At 42.9% G+C, this 15958-nt stretch overlaps 1 protein-coding gene across 1 annotated transcript in view; it reads left to right on the top strand.

Moving 5' to 3' along the window:
- Positions 1-12043: 12043 nt before the first annotated feature.
- tead1a (TEA domain family member 1a) overlaps positions 12044-15958 on the top strand; it is a 39523-nt gene continuing 35608 nt past the window's right edge. The window contains exon 1 of the mRNA XM_047596768.1: positions 12044-12328. The gene's annotated coding sequence lies outside the window, so the exon portion shown is untranslated. The remainder of the gene's footprint in view (positions 12329-15958) is intronic.

Below are 15958 nucleotides of genomic sequence, written 5' to 3'. Positions count from 1 at the left end.
GTGGGGGGTGGGGGGTCACATGGTGACACGGACCGCATTCCTTTGATTGAAGAGACTGAGGTTGAAGAAATGGACGGGTGCTGTAGGTTTGATGGGAATGCTGCTTTAAAAAGTTTCGTCTGTCATCGCGCAGTTTCATTAAGAGACCAGTCACACACTGATCAGGCGTAACATTATGACCACCTTCCTAATATCGTGTAGGTCTCCCTTGTGCCTCCAAAACAGCTGTGACTCATCAGAGAATGGACATGGACCTTCTGAGGGAGTCATGTGGTGTCTGAAACAGACTGATTTTGGGTTCTGTGGGTTGAGGGCCCTCTGTGGATCATCCTACAGGTACTTGATCAGTTTGGGATCTGGTGAATCAACACTTTGAGCTGTTCTTCATGTTTTTGTGTCTGGCTGCTGGTAATGGCTGCCATCATGGAGTGTCATTGCTATGGGGTGGGGGGTTCCTGATCTGATCTAGGAGGCTGGGACATCTCTAAGCAACCTCCACACGAATGCCAAAAGGTCCAAAAGTTTCCCAGCAGAACATTGAATTGTCACAAGTTGAACCTGTCAGTGGTCATAATGTTGTGGTTGACAACACTCAACTTAATGGTAACGTTGCTCTTGGCCTCGCTGTCGGTGATATTGGATGAAAAGCTGGTGCAGATTAACACTGTATTGACACCTGTAGATGTTTGTCTCTTTCCTTTATGACATAAGACATTAAGCTGTTACATTATCTACGTTTAAGATATTAACATATACGGTAAAGATAGTCAGAGAAGTTCCTGCCACTCACTTCACTGGATTATCCCTACCACAAAAATAACTACCTTGTGTGAATTTGGATCAGCTGGCGTCATTAATATTCAGCCTTTAGCACTAGCTACGGCCAGCTACAAGTCTGAAAATAAGGGGAAGTGGCCTCTCCCTGGTTGATCCTCAGCAGCTGCACTGACCTCTGACTTCTTTATGAACAATGATAAGGAAGAGAAAAGTCATTTTTTTCTCTGGCGAGGATCAATAAAGTATCACATTATTATATTACGTGGCATTAGATGAAAGGCCCGGCCGTGCAGCCCAATAATGTTTTGCTGGCACTCCACTTAGGTAATGTTACGAAGCAGAGCGGGATTGCTTTATCAGTCATAAGTGTATCGATGTTACATGTTCAAGCGCTGACTTGTCTTCCTTCCCGGTTATTTCTCGGAGGCCCAGCGTCGTCCTCTCCTCCGGACGAATGTCTCGGCTGCAGCCGCTTGACAATATCACATTTGAGAAGAGACAGAGGCACAAGCAGAGACGAGAGGAGGAAGTATTATCCGATGAGACCCCTGCAGTATATTCTATTATGTGTTTGTGTGTGTATGTCCTCGCAATACTACCAGTGTGAAGTACTCTCACGGAAACGGAGAGAGCTCTTAGATATTATGATAAAGGGCCAGCACATACAAAAGCTTTTTATTATAAATTTAAAAAATGATATGCACAATAATGTAATGTAAGTGGGTCAGTCTAAATGATCTATATTGAAACACAGTAGCTGTGAAAGGGCAGTTTTACACACAGTGAGTGTGCTCAGGTTTTATCTAGGTTTTCATATTCAGGATCTGACATTTAAAAGGCCTGGCTGTTCATCAGCATGTGTCACATTTCTGCATTATTCTGAACGGCGTTCGGGCTGTGTTGTTATTTCAGAGCAGGTTCCAACATCTCAGCCTCTTACTTTCATTCCTGTTACCCCCAGTTAGGTCTGGACGCCAGACTCCATGCTTGTTTTGACTAGCATCACCTCTGCAGACAGAGATTAACGAGTCCCATGATAGCAGCTGAGTGGGACGGCTTGTGTTACATTCATACAGTATTATATCTGAGTTATGAAAGTAATTGTTTTCATGCTAATATTAAATATGTGATTGAGAAATATAAACATATCGGGAAGCTCTGATGTAGCTAACATGAAGCTAAAATTATCATAAGTTCAGGCAAAAGTTAGCAAATGACTCTCCATACCAGCACACGGGAGTAGTCTGTATTTGGTAGTCAAAAGAGGAAAACAGAAAAGCTGACTAGGAATAGGCAGGATCATTTCTATATCCCGGAATAGGCTAGGAAGCTAGGAAAAGCTAGGAAAAGCTTCTATTAGCCGAGAGGCTAGGTAGCTAGAATGGGCTACTATTAGCTGGGTAGCTGAAGCTAGGCAGAGCTACTATTAGCTGGGCAGCTAGGAAGTTAGGGAGAGCTGAGTTAGCTGGAAGGCTAGGAGCACTACTATTAGCTGGTAGGCTGGGAGCTCTGCTATTAGCTGGAAGACTAGGAGCACTACTATTAGTTGGGAGGCTAGGAAGATAGGAAGAGCTATTATTAGCTAGGAAGCTAGGAGGAGCTACAAACTGTCATACACAGCTGGCCACACCTGAATCAGAAGAGAAATCCAACTAATGGGAGGACACAACACAAAAACTAGCATCAAAGACACTTCACAACTGCCTGACAAGTCAACCCTGTGATGATGCTAAATGGGAAATACAGGGTTTCTAAAGCATCACAAGGATTTAGCCCCAGAGGGACCAGGAATCAAAACTTCAATCCAGGTGAGTTATATATTCCAGGAAACAGTGAGACATAATACAGCCAAAGAGCTGCACTGGTACCAAAGCCAACAACCCAGATAAAGTGTTTACATCCCACAGTACAAAGGTTTTACGTCACTTGGATATCGGTAGGTGCCTCCAACCAGGTTTCTGGAACAATAATGTGTACACAATATTATAACTGGGAGTGCTGTTTAATCTCCCTGCCACCTGGTCCAGTACCTTGCCCAAGGTTGCTTCGAGTTCCACCTCATCCACATGCTTGACATTTTATAAGACGTAGGTTGGCATTAATCCTCTCATCAAACCTTGAGGTGTAAATCTGAAAGATGAGACTATACACCGATCAGGCATAATATTATGACCACTGACAGGAGAAGTAAACAATACTGACCATCCAGTGACAATTCAGTGTTCTGCTGGGAAACTTTTGGACCTGGCATTCATCTAGATGTGACTTATACATGTACCACACACATTGACCAGACGAGGCACCCCCACCCCATAACCCCATAGCAAAGACACTCCCTGATGGCAGTTACCGTCCCCAACAGGATGCAGCCTGACACAGACACATACACAAAAATGGTTTAGGACAAGGACAGCACAAGTTGTTGACCTGGCCTCCAAAGTCACTGAGATTAAAAACTGAAATATCTGCAGAGACCCCTCCCCCCAACCCATAGGACCCACCAACAATATCCTGTTGCCAGACACCACATGACACCCTCAGAAGTCCATTCTCTGATGAGTCGCAACTGTTTTTGGAGGCACAGTGGAGACCTACACAGTGTTAGGAAGGTGGTCATAATGCTTGTAAGCTTTACAGGAGGGAGGCTAAGAAACCATCTCTCCTTGTACTTTGCAGATCTGGAAGTAACCCATGAATGTATACTTTATGTTCCTGGTTTGTTGGACGTCGTGGTTCTCTGTCCACTCTGATCTAAATTAAGCTTGTTGAAAGGAGACGGGAACCATCATAGCAAAGAAGTGCCATTAACAGAAATAGAGAAAAAGATTCAAAAGAAGGGGAAAAAAATTCAACGAGGAGCTGAACTTTTGACCTTACCTTAATGGAGAGAGTCGCTCTGAATGACTAATCCACAAAAAATTAAAGTAATTAAAGCAATACTTAAGAAAATTAATCAAACATTCACCTGATGGAATTTATTCTATTCTCAAGATGCGGGCGGAAAAAAAAGCTAGTGAAGAACAGAAGCATTCAGCAGCTTTACAGTGACACGTTCTGCAGCCTTGAGCTATATGGTTGTGAAGGTTTGGATTTAACCTTCAGTGTAACGTGTGCATATGCACATGTTTAAGAAAGAGTTCGCACACAAAAACCAGGGTGAATGCATGCACAGCGCTGCCCCTCCAAGGCTTCATATGATGTTTATTTCTCTGTGGAATACTATTAGTCTTTCAATGTAATTCCAAGAAGCAAAACAATCCTGTGAATGTCTGAAAGTTCATTTGAGCTTTTTTTCTTTTTCTTTTCTTTTTGTTGCTTATTTATCTATCGCTTTTTAAATTAGGTATTTCATCAGTGACAGCCTTGAAACTGCCTGATGCTTTGAGGCACAGGTTGAACTGTTTCTGTCGCTGTTCAGTGCTTCACAATAAGCTCTGCTTCCTCGACAAACTTGATCATAATTTATACATTTTATAATTTATACATTTTAACTGATCAATTTAGTTGATAGCTATAGCTATATACTATAGCTCTGCTTTTAGTTGGTTTATGTGGGTGAAATGTTTGCAAAACAATATCCCTGCTGTGACATGTTGACATGTTTTACTTCAGCCTCAAACCATTTTCCCTCAACAAGGATAATCAGCATAATCAGACCAGACCAGTAATGATACAATGAAGACGTTTGAAATGACAAGCTGGTCCTACTGATTGCCTCCTTCAGCTTTCTTTGTTTTCCATACCAGATACAAACTGAACCAGATACAGTATATGGACTATGCAGTCGTACAAGGCTGCAACTCAGGGCTTAGTCCTCTTCTATGGAAAATGATGGGTAATTAACTTTCAATGAACCAATAATGAGTTGTATTACATGTTATTTTTATTATTATTTTGCAATCTGGCAATCCTTACAATTAATGTGTGCAAAAATGACTGGGCTTCCTGTAGACCAGGGGTGCCTAACTAATTTTTATATCATAATAAGGTATAAATAAAGATAACTCCAAATGTTTCCCTTTGTTTAGTTCAAACAGGTACATAACGAAAATGTTTACATTTATTCTTTTACAAAATATTTTATGAACAACCTGAAATGTCTTAAGAAAAATATATTAAAGTATATATAATATTTGGGCACATTGCTGGCAAATGTTGTCCTTATTTCCGCAACTCTGACGTAAGTAGTGAGACCCCTAGTGGACAAATTAGGACTATTAGTTCCTTTTATTTATCTAATTTCTACTTTCATGACGTGGCTGCTTTGACTGACATGATGATGTCCTCACAGGTTGCTGCGTATCAGTCTCACCTCCCAATAAAATCCACCTCAGTTTTTGAATTAGCTAAGAGATCAGTGGAGTCTGACATTGGCAAGATGGCGACGGCCTGAGGCACCACACTGAGCTTCAAAACCACTCGTCAGGATTTTATCATGTTTCAGTCAGTGCGTTTACATGCGCGTGAAAAAAACAAATTATTGCCTTAATCGGACTATAACAGGAGAACTTAAGCGTATGTAAACGTGTTACTCCGATTAAAATCGGAGTTCTCATTATCCGATTGAGACACCCAGATAATGCGATTGGAATGCGATTTACTCTGGCATGCATATAGTAACCGCAGTTTACCGAATGTGGAGGAGGAGAACAGTTATTCGATTTTCTCACGCTGCATGTAAACTGGGACAAGGACTGTAGCGAGAAAGCCGAATTTTGAGCATAGCTCGAATAAGCTCTGCATGTAAACACACTGAGTATGGTGCATTCAGACAAGCAGTCGGAGAGCAGAAAGCTACAAGGCATCTTTAATGGAGGCCAGCAATAGAAAGCGACAAACTGATGTCCAAAGTTTGCTTTACCTGTTGATGTGTTATCGATAGAATCAAAGCCCGTTATAAACAACCGTGTGATGGGGTCGCAAAGACCCGACAGCTACTCGGCAACAATGTTTGCTTGTAGTGCAGACGTACCATTACTCACCAAAATGCCTTGCTTGTATCTCTGAGCTCCATCAAACCCAGACAAATAAATAAAACAGGGGCTAATATGTCCAAGCTGTCCATAGCTCTAGTAGTGATCAGAACACAGACAGCTTCACTAAAAATAACTAGTTGTTGCTGTAATCCTCATGTATTTGTGAGTATTAGTAGATATTTAGCAGATGACTGCTGATGAATGTTGTCCTGTGTTCATACAGGCCTCAGTGCTAACTCTATAATCATGAGCTGATTTGGTTGTGTTTTCTCAGCAGGGTTCAGTTTTAATCACAGCTACTTTCTGATGGGGGCCAAGGTGACTCTGCCTTGTGGGAGCCTGCCTGGCACGCTGCTCCACTTTCTGTGACTTGAACACAATACATTAACAATGAACCCTTAACAATGTGTTCTGCAGCTAAAAATAGAGGGCAGATAGAGTGTGTGCCAGTGGAACACGGGGCTCCAGGTACACCGAGCCTCGTCTCCTTTTGTGCTTTTAAACAACGCTTTTTATACAAAGACGGAGCGGATCAGGCTCCCTTTTGAATTTTTGACATTTATTAGACACATGGACAGAGAGGTCCGTGTAGACATGAAAGATAGCAGCGAAAGGACAGACGTGTAAAGGGGCTAAATTTCCACGATTGCCGTTGGTCGGGCTGCTGAGAGACGAACAGAAGATAAATGGAGTAGAGGTCATGGACGCCTTTACTCTTTCTCTGGAGTAAGAAGTGCTATCAGATCTAATCACTTTTACCATTTGAGTCCTTATGTCTTTAATAAGTGGTCGGGGACAGCATTTGAAACAGGGACCTTTCAGGGACAACCAACCGATCATTAACAAGATATGAGATGGCACATACCATACATTAACATAGACTTTCTATTATTACTTTCTGTATGTACTAACGAGGCATAACATTATGACCACCTTCTTAATATTGTGTTGGTCTCCCTTGTGTTTCCAAAACAGTTATGACTCATCAAAGAATGGACATGAGGGTGTCTGCCTGTGGTGCCTGGAAGCAGGATTTTGTCAGCGGGGGCCTTTGATTGGAGGGGATACTTTATCAGTTTGGGATATAGTGAGTTTGCGTGGGAGGATCAATCCTTGTTCGGTTTTCCATGTTTTTTCAATTCAATTCAGTTTTCAATTCAATTTTATTTATTAGACACATTGTCTCAAGACGCTTTACAAAAACCGGCCTGAAACCTCCAGAGCAAAGTTGTTAGGTTGTTCCTAAACTGTTTTTGCCTGCGTCAGGCTGCATCCTGCTGGGGATGGCTGCTGTCATCAAGGAGTGTCATTGTTATGAGGTGGGGATTCCTGGTCTGGTCTAGGTGGGTGGTACATTAACATCCACACAAATGCCAGGTCCAAAAGTTTCCCAGCAGAACACTGCATTGTCACAAGATGGTTGATGTTATTTACTTCTCATGTCAGTGGTTTTAATGTTGTGGCTGATCATCTCTCACAGGCTATTGTTCTCTTAAGAAAGCTGAAATGTGCCTCCTACTGTAGATCTGGTCTGGAAAACACAGGCATTAACTGTGCCATCTCTTCGTATTGAGACTCCAACTGGAATGTGACCGCCTCTTTTCTTTTTGGAGGGTTTCCTGGATAGACAAAGCAGATCTTTTTTTGTTTTCCCTCTTATAACTGAGCCACACATCGTGAATGCTTTTTATATTATAGAAATGTAGAAAGGTCAAGATTTTCAGCAGCGCGTGTAGTTTCTGCCTTTCAGTAGAAATAAACATGTTTAATGCCCGCTACGTAAAGCAATTTTGATATCTTAAGCGAGAGAGAAATTTTATTTGACTCGCATGTAAAAATTATATCATGGCTCAAATTTCTGCATAAATCTGTAGGATTTATTTAAAATACTGTGACTAGACGCTGTAGCCTATGTACAGTACGTAACTTATGCCGCTGCGAGCCATTTATACCTCATCAGTCAGGCTCGCTCTGTAAAAACGCCACCAGAATGTGTGTATTGTATTTTTTGCCTTTTTGGGTTAACTTTTGTTGGGGGACACGGGTCATACAAATGTTTGCACCCACGAACCTCCTCAGTTAACCTTTCCTTGATCTCTTCCATTTTCATTGATCCAAAACAATCAATTCAAAAATTGTGGAAATGGAGAAGCAACCACAAATACTGAAGCAGAAACATGCTACCACCAAACGGACCAATCGTAGCTCTTGCAGTCAGCATCGCCGCAGCGTGTAGTCACATTCCTGGGGAGGTGCTAGCTGGGGTCTGCACTGTTGCCGTAGCTTCTGCATCAATTTTACGCAGAAGTGTAAACCACCTATTCGGTGGAGGCAAGATGGCGACGACCGAAAACACCATGCTGAGCTTCAAAAACACTCTTTAGGAAACAAATAGGGGACTTCATGAAGGATTTGTCCACTTGTATAGAAATCAGTGATAACAATGTGTAACAATGTTCATGATGATGACCCCATGGATATTTGTGGACCATTTTAGTATCTTACAGGTAATTGTTTTGACATTTTTAATCTGTTTCACTTCAGTTTTACTAAAACAGCTTTAATAAATCCACTAACCCCTAACCCTAACACTTTACTTACTGTAGCATCGGTGTTGCTAGCTGCTTCACTTGTCCTCCACTTCTTTAACCACTTTGTTTTTAATTAGCCGGGTTTTATGTGGAGTCAGGCAAAGCCAAGATGGCGACCACCAGAGACACCACGCTGAGCTTCACTTTTGTCTTGATTCATCCTGGACAGCTGCAACTTTTAGTTCAATGTGGGATGGGACACTTTTTACAAAATGTTGTAATGAAAGATATTACGTGACATATTGTTTCAGACATGTCGGCCTGTGTTAGTTCTCCAAGTAATTTCTCTGATTGAGTCGACAGTGAGATTTGCTGAACAGGTTCACACGATGATGTTGGGAGTGAGCGCACAATTGTCATCTAAAAACTGAGCTCACATAAATCTGGTCACACTCCACACCCTCATTATTTACTGTACATAGATCACAAGTGGTGTGTAGTGGAGTGGGGTGGGGAGTGGGGAGTCCTCTTCCTGACATTTTGTGTCCGTCATCGGCGACACACTGCGCTCCATCTTTATTTTCTCCCTGTCATTTGGAGCTCGGAGGAGACCAAAATATGAAATTATAGACAGATTGAGATGGATGTGCAGATTAGAAGGTCCTAGTTAAAGCCTAAAGCGCAACGCAGCAAGATTATATTTAGCATCTTAGAGAGCTTTTAGGGAGTGACAGTGGGATTTTTCTGCTTCTGCTACTCTGACTAGAACTGAGGCACGATTCGAGTCTTATTCTGTTCATATTTAAATCTAAGCAGACCAAAGCTGACTTGCTCTTTTTCTTTTTTTTTTCTTTTTTTGAAATTTATTTTGGCAACAGTGTTGGATAGAGCTCGCAGTCAGTATAAAGAACAAACCCAATCTGACCATGTTTCAATAGATGAGAATCAAATACAATGCGAAGATTGCAACAATGAATGATTATGTTCTTCTAAATAAATCCATGTTGTTGTTTATAGCCATTATTCCCAGTCTTTTGTGAAGCATTCTTACCTCATTTTTATCCTACATCTAAGATTTTCCATCACCAGCAGTACGCAGCGATCAGGCATAACATTATGATCACCTTCCTAATATTGTGTAGGCCTCCCTTGTGCCTCCAAAACAGTTGTGACTCATCAGAGAATGGACATGGGCCTTCTGAGGGTGTCCTGTGGTGTCTGGTAACAGGATGTTTATGTTGTTAGTGGGGGGTCTTTGGGGGTCCTATGTGTTGAGGGGCGGGGTCTCTGCGGATCATCCATCAGATACTTCACCAGTTTGGGATGTAGTGAATTTGGAGGCCAGGTTTTTTGAGTTGTTCCTAAACACTTTTCGTGTGCGTCTGTGTCAGGCTGTATCCTGCTTAGGATGGATGCTGCCATCAAGGGGTGTCATTGCTATGGGGTGGAGGTGCCTGGTCTGGTCTCTAAATACCAGGTCCAAAAGTTTCCCAGCAGAACACTGAACTGTCACAAGATGGTCAATGTTATTTACTTCTTCTGTCATTGGCCATAATGTTGTGGCTGATCAGGGTATACATTATATGATATTCTGATTTTCTTTTCTTGAGCCAGTTCTTTCCAGAACAACGTTTATAAAACACGAGGAAACCAGGTGAGGTCAGACTTGGGGCCAGGCTGTTGGCCTAAAGGTTGTCGGGTTGAATGTTTTTATTGCCTGCTTCTCAGTTTGCACTGCTCCGAGTCTGGGAATGAAACACGGCGGGCCTCCGCTGAGACGTTGTAGAAACAGCCTCCTCTCGGTCCACATGTGAGTCAGCTGTGTGCCGGTATGTTTGCATGAGTCTGGGAGACTTTTTTTTTTTTCTCCCTTGTACACACACAAACACAGCCACGCTGCTGTGAGGAATGCTAGTCAGCCGGCTGACCTGGCTCGGCTCGGCTGTGGTGTCGGGTTGCACTAGGTGTTCTGCGCTGTGACCCTGGCATATCTCTGTTTGTTTTATGTCACAGCCCCTCCCTCTGGGGAGATGACAGTCCAGCCGGCAGAGCCTGAGGGGATGAAACCTGAGACAGGCAGAGCTTAGTAGTAAACAACAACTCCTTTATGAGGCAGAGGAGGCTGCTTGCTACATTCAGAGATCAGAGAGAGAGACAGAGATTTTTTTTTTTTTTAAGTTAGAGCAGCGGGTGCTAAAATTGGGGTCCCCAGCAGCCTTGCAGGGCCTTTAGGGAAATGTGAAGGCCCCTAAAATGTAAATGTATTACTGACATCCACCACCTCTTAATGCTCTGCTAACTTAGACGTCAGGCCTGTGCCTGCCTGTCTGCTTGGTGGTTTGTTCCAGCTGTCTGTTTCCATGAATGAAACTTGTTCATAAATCTGTCAGTCAGCAGAAACATAACATTTCTAGGACGCGGCTCAGGGAACAGGTCAAACACCACAGCGTGTAGGCCATTGAAAACCTCAAAGAAAACTGAAAATAACTTGCTGTGAACCTTTCACTCGTTTTGAAATAAAAATATCGAATAGTAAAAATAAAGTAAATAGAAAAAAAAGTTCGCTTCGTCTATAATTTGCAAATTTGTCTTGTTTTGTGGTTTAACTAAAACGGGTTTTATCTTCTTTTGCATTAGAGATTATAAACGAATAACAGACGTTAGATTTCAGACCAAGATGAACATTTATGTTCTTCTCTCGGCTTGTTTGACCCTGAACCATGGCAGAGCGGTCTGCTCGCCACGTCAGATCCGATTTGGAAAATGCTTTTATATGTCAAGTGAGCATGAAACTTTCGTGCGCAACTTAATTTTTTAGAGGTTTTTCCACTTACTCACTATACTTTTACAGAAGTATAACCAGGAGTTCACATTACAAAAAAAAAGCAAAAAGAAAAATGCGGCTCCTCTTGCAAAATAATTTCTATGCTTTGTTGTTTCTTGAAACCGGTTTTATTTCATCTATTTCCTGATGCTGCAGCTTTGAATTTAATCCTGGACATGTCACAGATGTTACAACAGTTCATGGAAAAAAAAACATCTATAACTAATTATTATTATTATATAAAGAGTATCTGTGTATATAGCCGTCTTATGTGCAAGGAAATAAAAGGACCAGGGTTCAGTTAAACTGCATTTTGTTGGAGATAACATGCACAAAGAATCACAAAAACCCTTCAACATGTTATTTACACTGAAATATTATTGACCGTGAGACTATGGAAGTTTCTGCTGAACTGCAGCCAATCTGGCCACAATAAACCAGCATAAACACAATAGCTTTTTTTCTCTTCTCCAAATAGCTGGAAAAATCTATGTCAGTCTCAAATATGGGGTCATATACTAAGACAGAATAACGTTTGTAGTTGATAGATAGATACTTTATTAATTTAATTATATAAATTAGAGTTTTAATTGTAGGAAAAGGAAAAAGGGAAGTGTTATGTCATAAAAAGTCTGATACTTTGGTGGGTTTTCAAGATTTTTTGGGTCTAAACTTTAAAACTTTAAACGACTTGTTAAAAGCTGTTGTCAGAATTGTTTTTTTTTTCTTTTACTCCACCTTATCTGATTCGTGCCAAACACAGCAGACCGCGTTTTATCTCGACCCTCCTCCACTGAATAGAGTTTGGGCGCTCCACTCTTTTCTTTTGTTGTTGAACGCAGCCCATACAGTCCGGCCCCTTCCCCCTCTCCCTCTCCCCCCTCCCCTCCCTCCCTCTCTTTCTCTTTTTTTTCTCCACCCTTCCTCCCATCTCTCACTCACTCACTCAGTTTCATCCATCGAGGGTGACGCCAGTCCCTCTCACCCCGCCCCGTTCAACTCAGTCCACCGCGTTCATTTCATTCCTGCTCCCATTCCGCGCATATTTCGCATCCTTGGAGAGACGCTGCGCATTTTACGCACTCAGCGCGCCCGATTCCCTTCATCAAACCAAAACCGAGAGCGAACCCAGGAGTTGGCGAAGGGCTTCCCGGTGCCGTGGCGACTCGGATCCGTGGAAAAGTGTGGGAATTAATCCATGAAGAGGCGTATGAATCGAGGTAAGTTCCCTAGGAGGAGTCCCCCACCACCAGCGTCACCACTCAGCCTGTAGCCTGCGCGTCTGAAAGCCCCCGGACGATTCGCTTGTTTCTGAAAGAAAAAAACCCCGAAGTGATCTCCGAAGCTGAAATTTCTCACAGTCCCGGCGAAATCGCGCCTTTATCTGCACAAATACTCGCATCATAGATGTTAAACAAGTCTAACAAGCTTATTAGTCCTTCCCCGGGTTCCGCTTCAGAGGGAAGGATGTCGCTTTCACCACAGTTTTATTCCTTTCTCCCGACACCAAAACCCCAAATCTGTCACTTCTTTCCAAAGAAGGCAGGATATACGCGTTGCACGATCGTCCAGCGGAGTTGAGGGAGTCACGCGTTGACCCGTGTCTAAGGCGAGAACGATATAAAATAAAAGAAGAAATGTGCTCGCTGCGTCGCCGGGAGGCAGCTTAACAAAGCTGGGAGTGAATGGGGGGACTTGTTGCATCGGCGGGGTTTTTTTCTCCCACAACAGCCAGGCTCCAGTCAGAGGAGCAGGCCACGGGGCTGAGGACGTGCACACAACCGGTGTTTACCCTCAGGAAAGAGCGCATTATATGCTCAGTGAGAACCTGAAGTCACGGGTCCGTGGACTCAAAGGGTTAAAACTCATTTTATTTATTTATTTATTTATTTAACATCCTAATCGGAGCTTTTCCATCTGATCTCGCTGACACATGTTTCACTGAATGTCTTATATCACGTATAGTTCCTTGATTTTAAAACAATAACAAGTAAATAATACATTTCTTATATGAAGACGTGCGCGTGGAGCCTTTCAAACCTTCCTCCTCTATCGGCAGCTTCACACCAGCTAAGAGTTGGCACTTCCTTTTTAAATATTGATTAAAGGCCTGCTCTTGTCCCCTTTTATAGCTTAGAGATGTGTGGCAACGCGGGCCCCCGAACCACAATGTAATTATTGGAGGAAAATTACAGGCTGTAGGATGAAAACATAGTGGATGCATTAATTCTGTAACAGGGATCCGTCTGTCAAATGCTGGGAGGGGTGTGTTGGATGAAAGGAGCTGGATTCAGGCAATAACAGTTTGGGCTCCCTCTCCATTAAGAGTTGGTGGTTGCTAAATGAGATTTTCACTTTGAATTTCAAAATACTACTTTGACGATCAATTTAAATTTATTTATTCGTTTTCCTGCAGTGAAACGTGCCGAGTGTCTCGCTTAGTTCGTATGAAACTCAGAAATCTTAATTACTAATCATAGTTTCTGATTGTGTGCCCATCTGTTTATTGGTTCCGGTGCCACCGGAGTTATCGTTGGGGGGGGAAAAAAGATCAGTGTGTTTTTCCAGCTGTTTGAATGTCAGGAAGAGTAAAACCGACGTCCTAAATATTTAGTTTCTGGCACTTGTGGTGACACTGACATAGATTAGTTTTTTTATTTTGTAAAATATATATATATATATATATATATATATATATATATATATATATATATACCCGCGGGCAAATCACGCTTCCTATTCTCCTTGGTTGTTTGTTCTTTATTTAAAGAGTCTTAAAACAGGCGGTCTGGAGGGAATACGGGAGGAAGGAGAGGCATATGTGTGTCATTGTCTTCCCTGTGTCTAGGCCTGCGAGTGTACAAAGCTTTGTCAGTCACTCTGGGCAAACAGGCTCCACTTTCCTCTCCCCTTCTCCCCCACACTCACCCGTGCCTCTCCCTCTCCAGTCCGTTGACATCTGTTTTGAGTGCTCCGTGCACCTGTAGAGACCAGGGAAGTGTGGGGGGGCGAAGGGAGGGAGGCAGGGAGGGAGGTGCAGAATGCAAATCCAGGCGTTTGTTCTGGGCCTAAGCAACGCAGACTGACTGACTAACGACCATTTGGTGTGTGTGTGTGTGTGTGTGTACATTTGTGTGTGTGTGTTTGCCTCTTGCTGTCCAGGCCAGGCCTATTGTTGCAGCAGCAGCAGTAGCAGCAGCAACAGCAGCAACAGGCGTCAGTGGATGAGGACGCACCATATGGCCTCTGTGTGCTTTAGTCACAACCGCAGTGTATGTGCGTATGTTCTTGTGTGTGTGTGTGTGTGTGTGTGTGTGTGTGTATGTTTGTTCGTCTCCTCCACGGACCAATGCTGCTGCAATATGGTCGGAGTTGGAGCGCCGGGCCGCTCGCTGCCGCCCTCCTCGCTGTTTTCATCTGTTGCCTTATTTCCAGACGGGAGGGCAAAATCCGGCACACAGATTTTTTTTTTTTATAAGAGATTAGGAGCTGTAATCTTCAGACACTTTGTTCATTTCCAGTCAGCAGCATGCGTGTGTTTTTATTTAAAAGACGTCCGGATGAATCAACAGGTGATACCGTAAAATAAAGTGGTGTTGGTTATATTTTCTCAAATTCTCATTTTCCCTAAAAAAAAAAGAAAAAAATTAATGCATGCACTTGGACACAGAGGGATATATTCAGCCGAGGGGATTATAAACTGTAAAAGAAGGAGAAGGAGGTGGTCGAGGTGGGGGCCCGAGTATGTAATGAAATTTAGGGAGCCGGTTTATTAGAGCAACAATGCCGAGAGTGTGTTGTGTAGGTGGGGGCTAAAGGGTGGAGACAGGGCGGGTTGGTTTTGGAGGGGGGTTGTGGCGGTGGTGGTGGGGGCAGGCTTTGTTTAGGAGATGGGGGGAACAATAGGCGTCCTCCTGGGTGGGGTGGGGTGGGATCGAGGGTGTTGCAGGGGGGCAGGTTTGTGGCTGCAGGAGGCCGCTGGAGCCTGTGCTGGCTTGTCTTGACTGGTCGGGCTCCTCATCTCTCTCTCTCTGTCTCCACTGTGTTTCACATTAATGCAAATTCATACGTAATCTTCAATGATATTATCTGGGAATGGACAAACTCACACAATGATGCATTAAGATAAGAAACCACGACCGAACAGGAGATCCTGCAACATGTTGTGAGATTCTCGAATAGATTTTCCCTTCCTTAAATTTTAATTTTTATGCTTTTGTTTTGCGATAGTCACGTTCACATGTGGCTACAGTGGCTGCTATTTAGCTAAAGTTACTTTTAGCCTTAGCACTCCACTAAGTTTTGCTTTGTGGTGGGTTTTAATTCATCCGAGGATTCATTCTCTGTGCAGAAAACCAACTTTTCCTCTTACGTTTTCACTTTTTTAAAGAGGCTATATTATTTTTTGGGGCGTTTTTATTTTTTATTTTTTTTGTTTATGTCAAGGTTACAAAATCCACATTGGTTGATGACGTCATTGTGCATTATGGGAATGTTGGGTTGGACATTGAGTGCATACATAACATGAGAACAGGTGAAACTGGTTGGCGTGTCGCTGCATCAGTGGAGAGACAAATAAAACCAAAAAACTTGAACCCATTTCAACATATGTGTCAAGTGTTTGGCGTCATCTCGGCGCTTCGTGTCGCCGGCTTCCTTTGAAAACGTTGTCTCTTTCACGTCTGAAGGCCTTTGATAATTTGCCTTTTTCCGGTGTAAGGCCGTCAGTGAGCGACCGGCTGTAGTGGGACCTTTAGTCGGTGGTGAAATGTGTCGATGAGAGAGATCCCTTTGATTGGCTGTTTTGCTTGGAGAGAGACGGGAAGTGGTGAAAGTAGACAAAAGTTCAA

Source organism: Mugil cephalus, chromosome 10 (genome assembly GCF_022458985.1).
Source record: "Mugil cephalus isolate CIBA_MC_2020 chromosome 10, CIBA_Mcephalus_1.1, whole genome shotgun sequence".
Taxonomy (NCBI): Eukaryota; Metazoa; Chordata; class Actinopteri; order Mugiliformes; family Mugilidae; genus Mugil; species Mugil cephalus.
This window is presented reverse-complemented; position numbering and strand designations above follow the sequence as displayed.